This window comes from Triturus cristatus, chromosome 1_2, assembly GCF_964204655.1.
Source record: "Triturus cristatus chromosome 1_2, aTriCri1.1, whole genome shotgun sequence".
Classification (NCBI taxonomy): domain Eukaryota; kingdom Metazoa; phylum Chordata; class Amphibia; order Caudata; family Salamandridae; genus Triturus; species Triturus cristatus.
In genome coordinates this window covers 60279420-60301442 of record NC_140580.1, presented here as the reverse complement: position 1 = coordinate 60301442, position 22023 = coordinate 60279420, and positions in this window count along the sequence as shown.

The following is a 22023-nucleotide window of genomic DNA, read 5'->3' as shown; positions in this document are numbered from 1 at the left end:
CACATTTTTGTGTGGGAAAGTGTGGCATCACCGGGCTCACACAAATTTCCTACCATCCAGCATTCCCCCAGGTCTCCCGATAAAAATGGTGCCTCACTTGTGTGGGAGGCCCAAGTACCTGCGACAGGCAAGGGCCCAAAACGTAGTGAGGCAACATCAAAATTGCATATCTGAAATCCACCGGGTGTTCCAAGGGGGGTCACCTGGGTGTTTGGCCCCATGCTCGGCGGCCATCTAGGGAAACCTACCAAACCCACACATTTCTGAAAACTAGACACCCGGGGGCTTCCAGGGAGGTATGGATTGCATGGATCCCCTAACTTTTCCTTACCCAGAATCCCTTGCAAACCTCAATTTTAGTTGAAAAAAATCACTTTTATCACACATTTTTGTGTGGGAAAGTGTGGCATCACCGGGCTCATCCAAATTTCCTACCACCCAGCGTTCCCCCAGGTCTCACGATAAAAATGGTGCCTCACTTGTGTGGGAGGCCCAAGTACCCACGACAGGCAAGGGCCCAAATGTAGTGAGGCGACATCAAAATTGCATATCTGAAAACCACCGGGTTTTCCAAGTGGGGTCACCTGGGTTTTTGGCCCCGTGCTCGGCGGCCATCTAGGGAAACCTACCAAACCCACAGATTTCTGAAAACTAGATACCTAGGCGCAAAACTCAACGTGGTCACACCTCAATTTCGCAGTGAAAAATGACCCTTTTTTGGCAAAGTACCTAGCTGTCGTTTTTTAACCCTAGCTCTGCTGGCACATAGAGAAACCTACCAAACCCACACATTTCTGAAAATTAGCCACCCGGGGGCTTCCAGAGAGGTTTGACGTACGTGGATCCCCCAACTTTTCCTTACCCAGAGTCCCCTGCAAACCTCAATTTTAGCAGAACAAAATCACTTTTTTCAAACATTTTTGTGTGGGAAAGTGTGGCATCACCAGGCTCACACAAATTTCCTACCACACAGCATTCCCCCCGTTCTCCCGATAAAAATGGTGCCTCACTTGTGTGGGAGGCCCAAGTACCCGCGACAGGCAAGGGCCCAAAATGTAGTGAGGCAACATCAAAATTGCCTATCTGAAAACCACCTGGTTTTCCAAGGGGGGGTCACCTGGGTTTTTGGCCCCGTGCTCGGCGGCTATCCAGGGAAACCTACCAAACCCACACATTTCTGAAAACTAGACACCCAGGGGCTTCCAGGGAGGTATGGTTTGCGTGGATCCCCCAACTTTTCCTTACCCAGAATCCCTTGCAAACCTCAATTTTAGTTGAAATAAATCACTTTTTTCACACATTTTTGTGTGGGAAAGTGTGGCATCACCGGGCTCACACAAATTTCCTACCACCCAGCATTCCCCCAGGTCTCTCAATAAAAATGGTGCCTCACTTGTGTGGGTGGCCCAAGTCCCCGCGACAGGCAGGGGCCCAAAACGTAGTGAGGCAACATCAAAATTGCATATCTGAAATCCACCGGGTTTTCAATCAATCAATCAATCAGAGACATTTACAGAGCGCACTACCTACCCGTAGGGTCTCGAGGCGCTTGGGGGGGGGGGGGTGCCGCTACTGCTCGAACAGCCAGGTCTTGAGCTTCTTCCTGAAGGAGAGGTGGTCTTGGGTCAGGCGCAGGTCGGCCGGGAGGGAGTTCCAGGTCTTGGCGGCCAGGTAGGAGAAGGACCTTCCTCCTGTAGTGGCTCTGCGGATGCGTGGGACGGCGGCGAGGGCGTGGCTGGCGGATCGGAGGTGGCGTTTGGGGGCGTAGAAGTTGATTCGGTTGTTGAGGTAGCTCGGGCCTTGGTCGTGGAGAGCTTTGTGTGCGTGGGTAAGGAGGCGGAAGGTGATTCTCTTGTTGACCGGGAGCCAGTGCAGGTCTCTTAGGTGTCCGGAGATGTGGCTGTGTCGTGGGATGTCGAGGATGAGTCTGGCTGAGGCGTTCTGGATGCGCTGGAGTCTCTTCTGGATCTTGGCGGTGGTTCCGGCGTAGAGTGCGTTGCCGTAGTCCAGTCGGCTGGTGACGAGGGCCTGGGTGACGGTCTTCCTGGTCTCTGTGGGGATCCACCAGAAGATCTTCCGAAGCATGCGCAGGATGTTGAAGCACGACGAGGAGACGGCGTTGACTTGCCTGGTCATGGAGAGGGAGGAGTCCAAGATGAAACCCAGGTTGCGTGCGTGGTCCGTCGGTTTGGGTGCGGTGCCCAGGGCGGGGGGCCACCAGGAGTCATCCCAGGCGGAGGGCGAGGAGCCCAGGATGAGGACCTCCGTCTTATCTGTGTTCAGCTTCAGGCGGCTCGTCGTCATCCACTCGGCTACCTCTCTCATCCCTTCGTGCAGGTTGGCTCTGGCGGCGGCGGGGTCGTTGGTCAGGGAGAGGATCAGCTGGGTGTCGTCGGCGTAGGAGATTATGTTGAGGTTGTGTTGGCGTGCGATGGCCGCGAGGGGGCTCATGTAGACGTTGAAGAGAGTCGGGCTCAGTGAGGATCCTTGAGGGACGCCGCAGATGACTTTGGTGGCCTCTGACTTGTACGGTGGTAGGCGGACTCTTTGTGTTCTTCCGTCGAGAGAGGAGACGATCCATTCCAGCGCCTTCTCCTGGATTCCGATGTTGCTGAGGCGCTGCACTAGGGTGCGGTGGCAGACCGTGTCGAAAGCCGCGGAGAGGTCTAGGAGGATGAGGGCCGCTGTTTCCCCGTTGTCCATTAGGGTTCGGATGTCGTCAGTGGCGGCGATGAGGGCGGTCTCGGTGCTGTGGTTGGCACGGAATCCGGACTGCGATGGGTCGAGGGATCCATTCGTCTCGAGGAAGGTGGCCAGCTGTTTGTTGACGGTCTTCTCGATGACTTTGGCTGGAAACGGGAGTAGAGAGATGGGGCGGTAATTCTTGAGTTCGGTGGGGTCTGCTGTAGGTTTCTTCAGTAGAGCGCTGAGTTCGGCGTGCTTCCAGCTCTCGGGGAAGGTGGCGGTGTCGAATGAGGTGTTGATGATGTCCCGCAGGTGGGGTGCGATGACCGCGTCGGCTTTGTTGAAGACGTGGTGAGGGCAGGGGTCGGTCGGAGATCCGGAGTGGATGGAGTTCATCGTGTGGACGGTTTCTTCGGTGTTGACCGGGGTCCAGGCGCGGAGGGTGGTGGTGGGTGGCGATGCTGCGGTCGTGGCGTGCGTCGGTTGAGTGCTGAAGCTGTAGTGTATGTCCGCGATCTTGTTGTGGAAGTAGGAGGCGAGGGAGTTGCAGAGGTCTTGCGAAGGGGTGGTGTCGTTGTTTCCGGCGTTGGGGTTGGAGAGCTCTTTCACGATGTTGAAGAGTTCCTTGCAGTTGTGTGCGTTGTTGTCCAGTCGGTTTTTGAAAGCCGTTTTCTTGGCGATGCGGATCAGTTGGTGGTGTTTCCGGGTGGCGAGCTTGAGGGTGGTCCTGTTGTCCGGCGTGGGTTCCCTTCTCCAGGCTTTCTCGAGGGCTCGGCAGTTCTTCTTGGAGCTCTTGAGTTCGTCGGTGAACCATGGGGCTCTCTTGCTGCCGGGTCTGCTGGGCGGGGTCCTCAGTGGGGCGAGTTCGTCCGCGCAGTTGCTGATCCACTTCGTGAGGTTGTCGGCGGCCTGGCTGGGGTTCGCTGAGCTGGCCGGAGGGTGCTGGCTCAGGGAGGCGGCGAGCTGGTCGGCTGTGATCTTGTTCCAGCTTCTTCGGGCAACCTGTTGCTGGTGGTGGTGGGTCGTCGTTCTTCTGAAGGTGAAGTGGATGCATCTGTGATCTGTCCAGTGGAGTTCTGTGGCGTGGCTGAAGACGATGTCTTTGCTTTCCAAGGCGGGTCACCTGGGTTTATAGCAAGGGTGGGCATAGTGGGCGTAGTGGGGCTACGTGGAGCAGCGCGTAGTGTGGCAAAATCTACACACACTCGCGTGCTCCGCGTAGCCCCACTACGCGCTGCCTGCCTCCCGCCCGCCCGCCCTAATTTAAAAATAATTAAAATAAGTTTAAAAGTAAATATAAACCTCTTACCTTAAGCGCGGCGTCTCGGGGCTCCCTCTTCTTGCTGATGGTAACTTCTTCATGCAAATGTGCATGCGCGGACGCCCGTGCATGCGCATTTCTTGCGAGGAATGCGCATGCGCGAGCGTCCGTGTTAGGCGGCCATCTAGGGAAACCTACCAAACCCACACATTTCTGAAAACTAGACACCCGGGGGCTTCCAGGGAGGTATGGCTTGCGTGGATCCCCCAACGTTTCCTTACCCAGAATCCCTTGCAAACCTACTGCCCCCATCTACCCCCCAGGGGGGGCAGAAAGAATAATGGTGCCAAAATATTTATGGGGGAGCAAAGGCCCTTGCCCAAGGGGCCGCTCCCCCCTCCCTGGTGCCTAGTGGGTAGATCCCTGCTTGGGGATCACACTCCTGGGGTGATCCCCAAGCAGGGACTCACCAGAGAGGGGTACCATTGGAAAGTGAAGATTTTCACCTTTCCAACGATACCTCTCCTGAGTTTCTACGTGCTCAGGGGGCTGAGATAGCCCCCTGAGCACGTAGAAACTGAAACTGAAATGAGCCTCTTGGCTCATTTCAGTTTCGGTTTCACTGAAATGACGTCAGTGCGACGTGCCCGCGGATCATCATTTCAGGGAAACCAGGGGGGGGGGGGCCTCAGGAGCTGGGGAAGCTCTTCCCCAGCTCCCGAGGCTATTTTAGCATAAAAGGAATCCCTCTGGTGCCCGCACCAGAGGGATTTCCCACGTGATATTTCATGACGAGCTGGACTCATCATGAGCACATGACCACTGTGTGCCATGACGACGAGTCCAGCTCGTCATGAGCATCGTAGGGGCTAAGAGAGATGATGGCTCACTTTTCATGGCTACTTTGAATTCCTATCTATGCTCTTATTTTCCAGAAGTTTCCTTCTTGGCATTTGTTGCTTCCAACAACCCTACCTTGCAACTCAGCTCCAAAACTTGTAAGATGTGTGCGCAACACAGATAATTTTAGGCTGATGTTACATAGTTGCATAAGTCTGTAAGGGGTCTTGGTTATTTGCCTGGGCTGCTTCATTTTTTCTTCCATGTTCACTCTTTCAGCTTCTTCCTTTTGCCACTCTTTAGCTGCAATAACTTCACCACAGATTGTGTTTTTTCAAATTGCTCATAATTCCTATCTGCAATTATTGGGTTGGTTTCTCCCTCTTGGTCTTGTCTTGTGTGAAACCCTTGAGAAGCAGATTTGATTACTCGACCATTAGCTTTCTTGGAGATCTTGGGAATGCCTCGCTCTGCTTAAACTATGCCACAGGAATCAAGTTATAACTCACTGACGAGGCCTGAGTAGACCAAAAACGGTTTGGATTTGCTTGTGTCTTGAAGGGTCCAGGGCTGACACTTCAGGCTCCACTGGTCCTATTGGAGCAGGACCAAGATCTGATTTGCATATGGCTGGTTTCTGTCTAGGGTAACATAGTGGGTGAAAAGCAACAGACTGATATGCAGCCCCACGTGATTGCAAAACTGACTCATTTATTTCCCCTTTGTTGGACAACAGAAGTTGTTTCCTAAACAGTTTGTCACCAAACCAAAAAAGATATCAAGTTGGACAAAACCGCAAGTCCTTCAGTACACTCCCATGTTGATAGGTGGTGGCACATTTGGCGGAGGGCCTCTGATGGCACTTTACTACCCTGAAGGATTAGACCAGGGCAGTTCCCAAGGTGGGGACATCTTCACATTTTTATCTTTTTACGACTGATCTACCGTTCCACCTATAAAATGTTAATGCTCACTCACCAAACTTTGTAGGTTGCAATATAAAATATTTACAGTATGCTGATACTATTTTGCTTAGCCACACTGCCATAGGCCTACAAAAATTTATAGAATCATTTAATACCTAGATTTTAGCCAATTGTCTACAAATGACTACAAAAAACACCAAAAATCATGACGATAGGATCGACCAAATCAGATATGACAGCATGGAAAATTAATCAGTTAATGATTTAAACTGTAAAACTATTTAAGTATCCAGCAATCACGTTTGATGATTTTGCCAACATAAAGGCCAAAGCCAACGCACGTTCTTTTTGCTTTTAGAACACTGCGAGTTAAGCTGTTATGTCCTGGTTATGAGCATTTACTTAAGGTAGTGAAGACAAAGTTGATTCCCTATCTAGTCTGTGGGTCAGTAATTTTTCAAGGTAAAGACTCCAAACTCCTTGATAATCTACAAATAATAGTTTTTAAATCAATCTTCAAGGTACCGAGAAGCGCCGGGCGTGATAATTTTAGATTGGAATTTGGCCTGAAAAGCCAAACCCTAGTGAGACAATTTGCGCTTTTAAAATGTTAATTTTCGTTTTTTTGTCTGTACCTAGCACTCTTGCAAATTAGTGCTGGCAGGAAATAACAAAATATGAGCAAGCAAGTGCTTGGAGATCTTATCTAACGGAGAGTCTAAACACTTTTAAGTCCCTTTTTTTGAAAATATGGATAGAAATGAAGCTGCTTTTATACAGATATTACATCAATCAGCAAATTTCCTATCAACCATATTGGATAAGGAGGAGTTTGCAAAAAAAGCATGCCTGGTCGGTCATTAATTCATTTAATAAAATGGAGCCACAACCATATTATATCTCCTATTTAAAACAATTTTTAAGGGATATATTTCTCATGCTAAGATTTAACATTACACCACAAAGGACAGAACTCCAAGATGGTTACAAAATTGGCCAACATATATAGTATCAGATTATGTGGTTTTCATAATGAAAAATGAATACATATTGTATACATTTGCCTTCTATTACATCAGGAGAGGCAACCAATGTTAAAATCCATCTTTAAGGAAAATGGGGTGAGAATGTGGCAGCAAGCAATTATATCTTGCCTTTACGGGAACTGAACTCGCCTATTAGTCCATTTGTAAAGTTTATTTTCATAGCAGAAACAAAGTTAAACTAGGAGTGTCCCCAAGATAGAAACGCTAAGCAGTTATGACTAGCAATCTGTCCATACTATTATTTTGAAATCCCTATGGAGTTGTGAGACCTAAGCATGGTAATATTGTTTTTCGAAATCCCCAACAAATCAATGCTGAAGGTGGTAATGGATCTCAGACATGGAAACATTTTACATTTTACTGATTTATCACCTCCCAGTAACCCATAAAAAGTATCACCATTACCTATTTGAATTAATTGATTAATTTGACTCATGACAAACAATGTTAAATGTTATTTTAATTTTAACATAATAATATTGAAAAGAAGCACATTGACCCTGTGTAGATCTAGCAGATCTATTTGACTTCCACTAATTTATTTCTCATGGAAGCACTTATTTAATAACTTTTTACCAATATGGCCAACTGACAGTGTTTGCTGACTTATGGAATGGGATATTACTAAATCCATAAATTTTGTAATTTATGAAGTTTAGGGTCTTTGTATATAATGACCCAAGAATTGTTCTTGCGAGAAATGGAGTCCATCTCTGGGAAAGTAAGCATGAAGTTACTTTATAGATCCTGAAATTTCCCAATCATTGCAGCTGAACTGAAATGATATCTCTCATTACTTGCGAATTCAATAGATTTAAATCAGATTTGAGAACAAGTTTCCCAATGACTGCAGTTAAACTATATGAAATTATAAGCCCTATTACATAAGATTTTATTAGATTTAGCCCAGCTTTGAGCAGGATCACGTAGGCATTTTACAGATCAAATCAGATTTTTTGTATTTCCCATGAAATATGACTTAAGTAAAAGTAGCACAGTTTGAATGCAAAGCACATAGAACTTTAATACAGAAAATTGCAAAGAAATTAGATAATGAAGGAAGGTTTTACTAGTATATAGAGAAGCTATGTCTTAATGAAATGAAATGTGAAAATATGACATTAAGGTGCCGATTCCAATCCTGTAAAACCCGGGTACAAATGTTCGTACGGAGCGTTTTCTCCGTACGACTCGTACCCGGGACTTCCACCGTACAAACCAGCAAGTACGATTCGTACAGAAATACCATTTCCGTACGAATCGCAAAAAACACCGTACAGCTAAAAAATACATACAATTCCAATCCTGGACAGCACGTACGCGACGTCCGCACGGAGTCAGGCATCGTTTTATGGACCAGCAAGTACGATTCGTACCTACAGCACTCCGCACGGCTATATTTTTACAGCAGCCAAAAAGCGCCGGAAAAGCTAAGTACGCTGCGATGCACGAGGAAAAGGGGGCCCGCTACGCGACGTACATGCCATCACCCACATCGTATGTGTCATCATGTACGGTGCGTACCCCAACATTGCATATGTACGGCCCGTACCCCCACCCCCCGTATGTACGGCGCGTACCCCCCACCCGCGTATGTCCGCACTGTACCCAGGTGTACCCCCACCCGCGTATGTTCGCACCATACCCCAGGTGTACCCCAATCGTCGTGTATGTACGGTCCGTACATACATGAGGATTGGGGTACGCCTGGGGTACGGTGCGAACATACCCGGGTGGGGGGTACGCGCCATACATACGGGGGTGGGGGGTACGCGCCGTACATACGGGGGGTGGGGGGTACGGTAAGGACATATGCGGGAGGGGTGAGAGGCGGGGGGGCCGTACTACTCGTACCCCGGGCACAAGTGTACTCGGGGTAGGGCTCTTACAAAGTTCGCTCCGTACGGAGCCTTTTCCATGCGCTTGTGTTTTCGGACAGGCGGTACGGATCGTACTTGCGCGCTCGGACTTCAGTTTTACGAGTTGTATGTAAAACTGCCCGGGGACGTCTCGTAGACTTTTCCCGAGGCGATTCGTATGTATTTTTCATGTACGAATCGTACTTCGCCATTTGTACGGGACTTGTACGATTTGTACGTAAAAAAATACGAATACGAGTCGTACGGGAAAAATAAAAACAGGATCGGAATCGACCCCTAAATGTACACAGTAGAACGGAATGTTATTTTAGTGATGGGCTTTTGTGATATCAATGATCCAGTATGACATGTTATCCCTATACTACTTTAATACTATTAATATATTCTAAATTTGATGTTTGAAGAAATGAACACTACTGCTCTAAATATTTCTTAACTCTATTCTTTTAAGCAATCTAGTGCATTTTATATATTCCCTGAATGTACTGATTTTTATTAACTGACAATAAAGATTTACTTACTTACTTAAATAGACCGTAAAATAAATAAATGAGCAGTCTGACACAAGCATACTACCTATTAGGAAGAACAAACTGATTGTTAGGTCTGGGGGTCTCTAGTTGGCAGAGGTAGGTTCCTTTGACCAAATAGGAATACTTGCTTCTAGTCAGGGTAAGGGGGTACACTCCTAAAATAACCCCTGCTCACCCCCTTGGTAGTTTGGCACGAGCAGACAGGCTTATCTGAGAGGCAGTGTGTAAATCATTTATGAACACATACAGTAACACAGGGAAAAACTACAAATGGACACCACACCAGTTTAGAAAAATAAGTAATCTTTACTAGACTTAACATAAGACCAAACAACAAAAATCCACCACACTGTGCTCAAAAATAGACTTTAAAATGGTAGAAATAGCGTAGTTCAATGTAGATGGTAAATGAGACACTTTACTCTCAAAGTGCCTTGGATGCGTCACGCAATACAAACAAAAGGGTCGCAGGGAAGGTGATGCGTTGGTTCCTTGCTTCGGGGGAGGTGATGCATCAGTTCCTTACTGCTGCGCGGGGGAGGTGATGCGTCGGTTCCTCACCGGAGAGGAGGTAATGCATCGGTTTCTTACTGTGATCCGGTGCGATGCAACAAGATGGCGCCTCAATGCAATGCGACAATCTGGTGCGATGCGAGAAAATGGCATCTTGATGCGATGCGACAACGTTGGAGGTGATGCGTGCATGCCCGACGGCCGTGCAGTGAACTCGGTAACTTCTGAGCCGCGACAGTCCCTGCGACACGCTTCCCTGGTGATGTGACGGCGACCTTTGCGGCGGCGACACGCTTCTCCGGTGATGCGACGTGCTTCCAGCTCCCAGCGACTCGCAGTCTCTTCAGAGGGCCCAAACAACAGTAGGCACCTCTCTGCAGGCAGAATTCCACAGCAAGGGAATTCAGGGGAGCTCGTGGTGAAGTCTTGTTTCCCTGAGACTTTAGGCAGGATGCAAGCACAGTTCAAGCCTTTGGAGATTCTTCTTCAAGATTGCAAAAGTACACACAAAGTTCCTTTTCTCCTTTCCTTGGCAATACAGTAACCACTGCAGGCCAACCCCAACAGCACAACACAGGGGCAGTCTCCTCCTTCAGCTTCCTTGGTTCTTCTCCTTGGCAAAGGGTCATCTTGATTCCCAGAAGTGATCTAAAGTCTTGGGGTCTGGGTCCCCATATTTATACTACTAAATCCTTTTTTGTCTGAAGGCAGAGGGGCCTGTACCTAGTCCAAACCAGTTCTGTGCAGTCCTGGAGCACTTTGTTTACAGGACTCCTTCTTTCCTTTGACAGTGTGGGCCAGGTACATCAGAAGCACCACAGGAGGTGGAGCCAGCATTGTGGAAGGCAGACACAGCCCTATTCAGACCCAGGCGCTAACTCCTCCCACCACTCTACATGCAGATAGGTCTATTCAGCCCTGTGCTGACTCACCCTTTCTCCTGGAATCCCCCCAGCCCCTGTCACTCAAAAACCAGACATGGAATACACAAACTAGCAGAGGCAGGCTTAGATGGTTAGGCAAGAAAATACCTACTTTATAAAAGTGGCAACACAGAATGTTAAAACCAACTTCACTAAAATATGTATTTTATCATTCTGAGTTCAGGAATACTAAACTCAAATTTCTACCATGTTCCCCGGTCAGTTAGGATTATAAGGTGTTATAATCAAACTGCCCATTCTGGCCAGTGAGGACTGGTAGCCTTGCAATAGTGAAAAACGAAAATGGCTGTGCCCTGATGTCTGTGGCATGTCCTACCTTGTCCTTACAATGCACCCTTCCCATGGGCCTACCTTAGGAGTGTCTGATATGAAGAAAAGGGAAGGTTTAGGGACTGGTAAGTGGGTGCACTCACAAAGTCGACATGGCAGTACTAGACTGCACACAGGCTCTGCAATGGCAGGCCTGAGACACACTTTACAGGCTGCTTCTGTGGGTGGCACAACCAGTGCTGCAAGCCCACCAGCAGCATTTGATTTACAGGCCCTGGGCACATATGGCACACTATACTAAGATCTGATAAGTAAATCAAATAAGCCAATCATGGAGTCACTAATCACTACATCAATTTAACATAGGGAGAGCATATGCACTTTAGCACTGATCAGCAGTGGTAAAGTGCCCAGAGTCATAAAACAGCCAACAACAGGTCAGAAAAAATACAGGAGGAAAGCAAAATGTTCAGGGATGACCCTGCAAAAAGGGCCAAGTCCAACACTGATCACACATATGGAGAGTATAGTGATTCAAGAGTGCCAAATGATGAAACATCAGTGATTATGATAAATGAGAGGGGTCCATAAAATTTAACAGGAAACACAAGCCTGACAGAAAAAAAGAGGGAAAGTACAGAAAAGGAATTGGAAGCAGGGAAGGACCAGGAAGGTTATGAACTGCTTAAGAGGGATCAAGGAAAGACAATGAGATAGAATTCCATGCTTTAGAACAATTACAAGAAAAGTAAAAAAAGACCTTACTGAAAGCAAAAACTCAAATAAACTGAAAAGCAATAAACAAAAACTATGAAAAGTTGAAGAACTGTTTAAGTCACAAACTTATTAAATGATTATTTTAAGAACTCACAGTTGTTATCATGAATTGGCACAAATTGAAATAAATTTATTTAGTTTCAGAGAGGAGAATCCGGAAGGTCTTGTTTGGGATCTTGAAGAAAGTACGGCTAAGAATTTGAAATTAATTATAGATTATTTCAAAAGCAATGCTCACAAAGAAGTAGAGGCTGGCAAAGGTACCAAGATAATAACACAATGGGCAGCTCAGTTAATAACCATGAAGAATATGAGTTTAAAAGTAATGAGAGTCCAACGTGAAGAAAATGCCACAAATGAGACTCCAAATACAGAGAAAGAACACACAAAGGTAGAAAAATGCTTGTACTTGCTGAAGCACATACATAACTAAGTAATACGTTGAATCTGGAAACAGGAGTAGCAGTATTCACCCAACCAGGCAAGAAACTGACACCATGAATCAATTATGTCACTTGAAGAATGAACTACAAGAGTTGGCACAGGGTCACTTATTAAGACTATTTTAGAAGAGGTCTCTGGATTATCACAAAACGACTTAAGTGAGATGCATGTCTTCTCTGTTATCTGCAAAATTTGAAATGCTCTTTCAACATCATTTTTCCCCCATGCCAACTTTTACCTTTTGTTCTACTGCAGGGCAGAACAGACCATGAAACAAGACTGGCACCGCCTTTTACAAGAGTTGTAAATGTGTTCGTTTTGACTAAGTTCTATCATCCAGCATATGTTTAAAAGAATCAGTATATCCCATATTATAATATTAAGAATCAATGGTTGCTTCTCTGGATCTTTCATAACTATAAAGTACACTAGCATTTTACACCGCTACAACAATGTCTGGGTCTTATCTATCCATATTGTGACAATGTTCTATGTTCTTTACAGGCTAGCGCTTGACGTAGCTTAAGTTGTCTGCCAAAGTGTTTGTAAATTATACATTGTTTTTTAAAGTGTCTTACAGATTCTGTTTTAACCCACAGTTAATATACCTAGAGTGGGGCAATGAGTCAGCCCCTTTCAAACATTGCTCAGTTGGAAGTGTCAGTCACATATTGGATCAGCCAAAAGGATAGTCATGCAGTGGTTCAGGCATCAGTCATCTTGTTTTGCCACATTAGGTCTGAGTGAACATTAGGAAGTGGCAAGCAGAGAGGGGTTAAAGGGCCAGATGTATGAAGCCTTTTCGGATGTATCATCCCAAAAGGCCCTGGCAAAATAGGGAATCGCAGAATTTGCGATTCCCTATTTTGCAAATGCATTTAAGGAATCGCAAGTTGCGATTCCTTAAATGCAATTCTGGAAGCACCCAAGTTGTGCGAATTTGCCTTAAGAAATCGCAATTTAACGACCAACTTCAAGTTGGTGGCAATTTGCGATTTCCTAGGAAAATGCAATTTTTTGCATTTTTCAAAGTGCCATGTGGTGCACATACATGGCCGTAGGGCATGTATGTGCGCCACATGTGCACACATACATATTTCAGGTGTGCAACAGGGTGTCCTTTTGACACCCTTGCACCCTTGAAATTGATTTGCAATTTGCGAGTACCTAATGGTTACTCTCAAATTGCGAAGGACTTCCCATTCATTCCTAGAATTAATGGGAAGGTATTCCTTAATTGTGAATCGCAATTTGCGATTCACAATTAAGGAATACATAGGAATCGCAATTAATATTGCGACCCCTACATGCATTTCATTTTGTGATTCCTTAATAGCGATTCGCTAAAATTCGCTATTAAGGACTCGCAAAACGTTTTTTTGATACATATGCCCCAAAGAGTCGCCAGCCATCACCAGATAGCAGCACCCCAGTTTGCTTCTATGTGCAGTGGAAGTGGTGTATTTATTGAAGCAACTCAGCATTGGTGTACAAAGAACAACTACAGCAGTTTTAAAAATGGCACATAAAGACCCATATTGATCAATGCGCTTATGCCCAATCTAAAATGACTGCCCTAATCTCACTGAGACATCAGTTTCCATGCCCTCATGTACCTCTTTGTCTAACAAAGACTTGTACCTGTATTTCAAACCTGACCTCAAATATGTTTGCTCATACATAGTTTTTTAGTGGTGGACCTGTTAAACCTGCTAACTAGGTAGGTTTTCTAGCTTATTTACTTGGTTTACGCAAAGCACTCTATGCTGCTTTTTTGTCGCTTCACATTGTGAGTGTGTCTGTGTGTATGATGGTAGTGTGTGTCTTTTTCTCTCTCTTTCTCTTACTCCGAGGCACAGAGAGTAGGGCAATTCAGGCAGTCCAGCATGACCAGTGTCTGTGGGTCAATAAGTAGGCCTGTTTGATTAAATCTTTGTAGAAAAAGATTTTTTTCACTGTAGATATGTCAGTCAGGAAAATGCAAGTGCAAAGAACGTTTGAGACACAGTTGAACATATTGAAGCAAGTCACATTTGTGGCCAGAGATTTCTGTAGACGTGACCCACTCTGTAATAATGACAGCTACAATTCTTACCCCGATTCCTGACACCCTGGTTTTGGCTCTGGTCTTGCAATCTGGAGAGAAGTCTATAAAGTTTGTACATATTTTTCTGTAAGTTTTCTGCTAGTGTCATGATGTGTTACATATATTAGGATGAGGTTTTGCCGTTCTTAACCAATGTTGTTGCTCCCTTTGGCTGCCCTTCTATAAGGTACTGGAAGGATACTACTATTGTCCTCTGTTGAATGGCACTCACACCCTTCTTCACCAGGACGAGAATTTCCATGGGGCTCTATGGCTCCATTTCTTGCCAAGATTCTTGCAATGATCATTGGGACTGGATCCAACTCCAAATATTCCCTTAAAAGATGTACAGTCTCAAAATGGCATCTTATATTGCTTACCCAGCATTAATGAAACTGACCCAATCAGTGCAGAGGTCAAAACAAGTTACCTTGTCCAGAACGGGAAATCTTAGAGTCAAAGTGGACACATCATTGATTGTTTGGGCTCAAAGGTTTCCACAAGGAAGCCTTATTTTGTAGACCTCAACCTTCTGGATGTAGTTTCATTTACACTTGTTATGTGGAATAATCAACTAGAGGCGAATAAGCTTCATAAGCAAAGCGGTATAGTATCATCCACCACACGGTATTGCAGTCCTGTGACTTTTCACCTTGTTGATATTTAGGCATGTTGTATGATGGTTCACCAACACCTTGTACAGAATTCATTGATGGTTACTATGGCAAGTATAGTCATCACTAATGTATCTCTTGGCTTTTCACTGTGTTTCGAATACTCGTGGCCTTTTCTAAATTATATTCAACAGTGACATTTCTGATGTCATCTCAGGTTGTCAGTCTCCTGCTTAGAACCTTGATGTGAAAGAAATTGTTTAGACAGAAAATACTTAAGTTTATTACAGGACCAACTGTCTCAGTGGAAAAATAAATAATAATGTTGCACAGCATCATTCAAATGTGGTCATCTTCACAGGTGGGTCTAAGCTGCCACAATCTTTTTCTTTTGGGCACTGTGATTGGTGAAGGGTAAGGAGATTGTGTGGAGAGTTATATTACGTTATACCGATTTATTGAGCACATACCTACCCAAAGGTTTCCCCAGCATTGAGTGAGTCATAGTATACTCTAGTGGACTTAAACCTAAAATAGAGGCTAGTGTGGGTATAGCCAGGGTTTAAGCATTTTCCTAAAATGGGCCTCATTTATTTAAACTGGCATTGAGTTACAAAGATTTGGGGTAAGTTACAAGAAGGGCCTGCCACCTCATTTAGTCCTTTGGATTCAAGGGGGCTTTAGTAGTTGAGCCATAGAGGATTTTAAAGTCCTTGAGGGAGTGTACAGTACAAGGAGGTCCCTAATCAGTGAGTACCCTTTCCAGTTTAGTCCTCTGTGAGTCAGGGAGAGCACCTTGAAATTGATCCTCTGCTTTATTAGCAGTCAATGCAAATAGGCCAGCTCACATTTTGCTGAGGAGTGTCTGGGCAATTTAAGTATCAACCTGGCTACCACATTTTGGATTAGCTGGAGTTACAAAATTGTTCTGTAGCCAACTACTGGATCGCAGTATAATTCAAAGCAGGTATGTCTACAACACCGCAGCTCAAAATTCAACTACACCCACTCTCCTTGCATCTCCTCGAGGATAAAAGATTCTTCACTGACAGAACATTTAGCCACAGAAAGAAGCAGCTAATACAGGGCTCTGTAGCCACTGCACCATAGGGGCAAGGAGAGTACTCATTGAAGGGGGTAGCCATTAAGCACAGGACCAATGATTATCTGTGAGATATGGAAATCTCAATGGCCCCTAACCATATTCTGCACGGGCAATTATTTTGTGTTACGCTACTTCATAGAATATCTCTTCCCACAATGTCCCCTCATTGATAATTGTTATAAAACCTTCCATTATTGATGTAAAAATAAAAAGCAAATCTAAACCCTGCAGTATTTTTCCTCATGTGGAGTTCTCTGTAGAAAAAAAAAATATATCATTATGTGCTTTCATGCAAAAAACAGTCAGTCATGTCAGTCATTTTCCACTCCCTGTGATGTAGTCATGTTTCTGAGAGGTCTTGATGGGCCAATCAGCAGGGGGAGCATTATCTGTGACTACAGGCCCCATCATGCTTTTGGCTACACTCACTTCACCTGCATCCCCACTATTCCTTCCTGACAGTCAGCTGCACTGTGAGGTGGTGTGTTTGTGGTGTCAAACTGTCTGGCAGGGTGCATTTGGCTTAGTGCCACTGGCTTGCTCTATTTGTTTGTAGATTGGTGCATGTCATGACACAGTTCCCAGTCACTATGAGATGGCAGGTATTGTGTTTGTCTGACTGGCATACACATCTTGGGCTGATTATCTATTGGTTAGTGTAGCTTTGCTTGCGGTGCATGGTTTCACTGTCCCCTTGCCACACAATCTTGGGTATGTTGTTTGTGTACTCACCAGGCTCTGGGATGTCTGTTAGGCCATGGACGCTCTCTGGTGGTAGGATGTCCCGCACCTTCTCCTCCCAGGTCCTGAAGCAGACTGGTTTGGCAGGAGGGCCACCGCCGGTGCACTGACTCAGGGCGTGATTTTTTTTGATGAGTTTCTTGACCCTCCTGCGCACGTCATACCACCTGTTCTGGATGTCGTCCTTTGTGCGCCTAGCTGGTGCTTGGGCGTTCACTTTGTCCACAATCCTCACCCACATCTTGGTTTTCTGTGAGATGGGGGTCCTTTGGACCAATGTACCAAACAAATGTGGCTCTACTCTGATGATCTCGTCTACCAGCACTTCTAACTCACTATCTGTGAACTTTGGATTCTTCTTTGGAGGCATGGTGATGGGTGGTAGTGGTGATGGATGTGTGTGTGAGGGTGCAAGTGATGGTGGGTTGGTGTTGGTTTTGCTGGGTGTATGTGTGTGTGCTTTTATATGAGGTGCTGATGGTGTGTGAGTTGTGTGATGGGTGAGTTGTGATTGTGTCTGTGGTTGCTGTGTACTGGTGTTTGCTGCTGGCTGTGTCTCCTGTTTGCAAGGGATGATGGTAGTGATTGTAGTCCTTTATATAGTTGAAGTGGTGGGTGTGTCCTTGTCCCATGTTTTTTTGTTGGTATTTATTGGCTTTGTCATTGCTTGTTTGGTCCTTTTTTTGTCTTTTTTCCTTTGTATTTTGTAGGCATGAAGGAGACGTTCATGTGACGGAAACGGATGCTGCTGTTGTCTCGTGCGGGCTTCTCCGCGTCTCTATTGCTTGTGTGCCGGGTTGTCTGTGCGTGTCACTCGTGCGGCTTGTTCTCCGTGCGACTCAGTCTGGTTTTGCACGCATTGCATCGTACTGTGCAAATCGTACATCGCGGGTACGGGGCGGTCGGCTTCATTCCGGGTTCGTGTCGGTCGGTGATATTCGCGTCGGTTTTCCGGCCGGATCACTATTTTCCCTACGGCTCGGTCGTACGGCTTGTATCCCGTACGTGTCGGTTGTAATTCACACGCGTTGCATCGTACTGCACAGGTCGTACGGCGCTGGTCCGTGTCGGTCGGTGTTCGGTCCGGATCTGTGTCGGTCGGTTAGTTTTGCGGCCGGAATCAGAATCGGCCCCAAAGTGTGATGGTCCACCCACTCAAGCACAAATGACACACCATGAAGGTGCTTTACAACCCAATGCAAACTAGGGCCATGCATGGGTACTCAATGAGAACAACAGAAACCATCACTAGGCTTTCGAAAGAACAGACCCAACTAAACATACATGACTATTGCTACTCTGCTCTTTGAAAGAGTTCTGAACCATGAGAAAAGTAACTCCCATACTACTAAGAGAGCTACAAGGAGCAGGTGGCAAAAATTCACAGTACACATGCTAACAACATAACACAACACAGCTCTGATGTCAGAGGGATGAAGCTGTGAGATCCGTTTAATGTAAGGATAGATTTTCTGTCTGAGACCTGAACCGGTAGGGTCTCTATTACCTGGAAGACAGGTTTGCTATGTAAAGCCTAAAAAATGAATGTATGAGAAGGAACAGCTCTTCTATTTTAAGTCTCAGTCACAACAATCTCTACAAAGTGAGAGACAGCTCTAATGCCGAATAACATAAGATCACTGCAACATGATTGCTGATGCAACCTGTAATGTATGTGTAACCTCAGGAATAATTTTCCTGCTTGCAGCTTGATTCTGTCATAAGAACAGTGGAGCTTAAGAGTTACTTTAAGATACTTGTGACAAGAGAAATAGCTTTATTGCTATGAGAAATAGGGTTACTAGTTGAGGGTATGACTACACACCTTAAGTATGTTGAGGCTTGCTCTCAGAATATCACTCTCCTAGTGTTCCTTCAGTGATGCTCCACTACCATAGTAACTGATGGAATGTTGAGATGAGCGAATTGGAAGGAGAAATAAAAAAGGTTGTGTCTGCACCAACACCCCTCTCAATTCACCACATGAAAAGTGAACCCAGAGTTGCATCAAGAAGCTCATCTTACATACTGGTACATGTACAGGCCACCAGATTCATGTAAGTCATCTGCAAGGCAATCATATTGAGACTTTTTCCACATTTTCACTGAGTACTGCATTTAATACATTTTCCTTATTGGGCCATGGGCAGTTGTGGCGCGAGCGCTACTGTTATACAGGCATGTGGCATCTTTCAAAGGGAGGAGGCATTACGTGATTCTGTGGACACTCACTACAAGATTGTTAGACACAAGGGTGTCTCCATCAGAGCCGGTCAACACTGTCTGGTGTTACCTAACTGTAGATGCACGCATTTGTGCTCCGGGCATTGCTGAGACAACAAGAAATTGAAATAGGGACCGCGCGCTGGTGCACGCATTGCATTGTCTAGTGCAGGCATCTATTACACTGTGGTTGCTAGGAAGTCAGCAACTAGAGCAGATAACGATGATTTCAGTTCAGACCACAGTGATTGCTGGGATAGTATTTAGGAGGTGACTGCAGCAAATATAAGCATCATTTGATCAAATACCACACCAAGGGCTGAAGGATAACTGTGGTGAATATGAAACACTGAGAGACAGCTTCATACAGATGGTGAAAGCGTCAATTTAATTATTTTAGTTTATTGTATTAGTTTGTTAATTTGGCTAGTTATTATAAATTATTGTGTTCGCTAACTTTTTTTATTTTTAATATTAGATTATGTATGCAGGTACCAAAAGGCTGTGGCCAACATGTCCCAAAACCTACAGTTTCTATCTGAATCTGGAGAGCCCATTTTAATTTGGAAGCAGTGGAAGTGCCTTTTTGACTCCTATTTAATAGCAATTAGGGGAAAGGACCCATTCAAAAGAAGAACGGGTAGCCAAATAGGTGGGTTCTCTGAAAAACCTTGCACTGACATGTTGTCAGAGCCCCTAGGAGAGTTTCCACCAAGCGCTCTATCATAGCAAGCATATTGGGAGAAAGGATTCTTAAGAGGTAGTGTAGGGAAATGGAAATCAAGCTGGCATTATTGGAATTCCAAGATGTCTGCCAGCTTTCCTTCTTCTGCAGCGCTCTAGTTGTTATTTCAAGCATGATTGGAATGGGAAGCAAGCGAGAATTCCAAACTGCGCACTTCATCTGAAGAGATTCATGAGCAGGAGGCTACAGAGTATTCTCCATTGGCTAGATCAGTTTTAGGGTAGTTGTGCTGAGTTTGTCGTTTATTCTTGCTTCGGAAGCTACTTAGGTGTAAACCGTACTAAGGTATTAATTTCCTGTGCAGTTCCAAGTTGATTTAAGAAGCCTTTCGGACGAGCAAGAAGTCTCGCAATGTGAGTAAATGAGGAAATGAAATTAACCTCATGTTAATTTTATCTCTTACTTTAAAAGAAAAAGAAATTAAGAGTCTTTCAACCAAACGCATTCTGCGTTCGGTTGCCTTCTTTGATTTGGTCGAAAGGTTTAGTTAATTCCGGTTCAGTCAGACGCGCGTTCGCTTTCAACTGAAAAGGTAGATATCAGTTACTACCACTGTAATTAAACAGGAAGAATTCTTACCTGACATCGGCTCGGAGGTTATCCAGGGAACACCGGATCAGTCACTGATTCAAGCTGCTCTGACACGCAAGTACTTCCTCTGGAAGTAAAAGAACAAAAAAAAGTTGTTAAGAATAATTGTCATTAAGTGTGAATGACAAGACGCAGGCAATAACACACAATAAAAGAGAGGCAATTGCCAAGAATAGTTCTGGTAATAGTTAATAGGAGTGAATATGCAGAGTAATATATTGAGATAGGATGTTATACGTAAAGGATGTTATTGTGTTTCAGCTCCTAATAAGTAGTATTGAATACAAAATTAGATAACAGAAGATAGAAGAAAACCCTATAAGCGGAACACTATCAATTTGCAGTCTCTTCTTATCCCCATCCCCTTTCCCCCCTTGACACATACCTGTTTAAGGATTTAAGTTACCTGACAGAGGTGTTTCAGGAAGGGCATTGGGAAATAGGTGTCATTCTGCTCCTGTGCAAGTCTGTCAATGAGATAGAAATTGTAGTAGCCCTGACACATGTGAGTTTGTTGAGTTAAGTGATTCCCTTATCAGAAATCAGTTGGTGCGGTGCACTATTGACCCGAGAGTGGAAGAGAAAATGTTGGTGAAGAACCCTTCAATCAAACAAGCGATCGAGATAGTGAAGGCTATGGAGCATGCTTCTGGTTTGGTTAAGGGAATTCCGGGGAACATACCTCACTCAGTGGACAGAGTGTCTATTGTTCCTGACAAGGTGACTGGTAGCAATCAAATTAACAGTTCTTTGAAAATCATGAGAAGTAAAGGTGCTAGTTTTAGCAATACTAGTTCCAATGCAGGGAAAGACTCTAAATTTAAATGTGGTAGTTCTCATTTGTCAAACAGGCCTAATTGTATTGCCTGGAATATTCTCACAATTGCTGGAAAAGGGGGCACTTTACCCTAATATGCAAAAGTGCAAATGTGCATATGGTGCCGGATGTGCCTGAAGAGGGTCAGAATGTGATTTTGTGTGCATTGTCTTCCTCTTCTGTTGTCATGCAAGTGGATAGCAAAGTGACAGTGACCGTTTAACGATGCCTAATTGTCAAGTGAAAAATGGAGAGAAAAACCTCACGCTTTTGGCAGATTCTGGGTCTTTGTTCACATTGGTAGGGGAAGAGATTTGGGGCGCCATTTATGGGAAGAGTGGCATTACATTACTTCCCCCTGACATTAGTCTGAAGGTATACAGAGGGTTGAAGATATTCCTCGTAGGCTTCAAAGGAAGAGAGACAGTAGGGAAAATATATCTGGCCAAGAGGAGAGACAATTTGTTAGGGTGGAGGCATCAGAGAGATTTGGGAATTGTCTTTAGCTCTAATTCTCCCAATCTGGTCATGATGGTAGCCACCAGTGAGGAAGACATTGGCTTGGTGAATGGATTTCCTGAAGTATTTAAGGAACAATAAGGTCTTCGCAAAGGATTTGAGCTCAAAACCATCTTTAAAAAAATGCCAAGCCAGTGGTGCAGAAGACAAGGAATGTGCCAACCCTTATGATTGCAGGAGGAATTGAACAAGTTGTTGCAAATAGAGGTCTTTGAGGAAATAGAGTCCTCAGAGTGGCTGATGTCAATAGTTCTTGCCACAAGAGACAATGAGGCCAAAATCTGGATGTGCATTGCTCTCAGAGATCTTAATCAGTGCATCTGGATGGATCGCCAACCACTACAGAACATAACAAAGGCTCTCCCTACTCTTAAAAGGGCTACAGTGTTTAGCATGATGTATTTGTCTGCTGCTTACCACTAGGTTATGCTGCATGAGGACTCTAGGGCCCTCACCTCTTTTG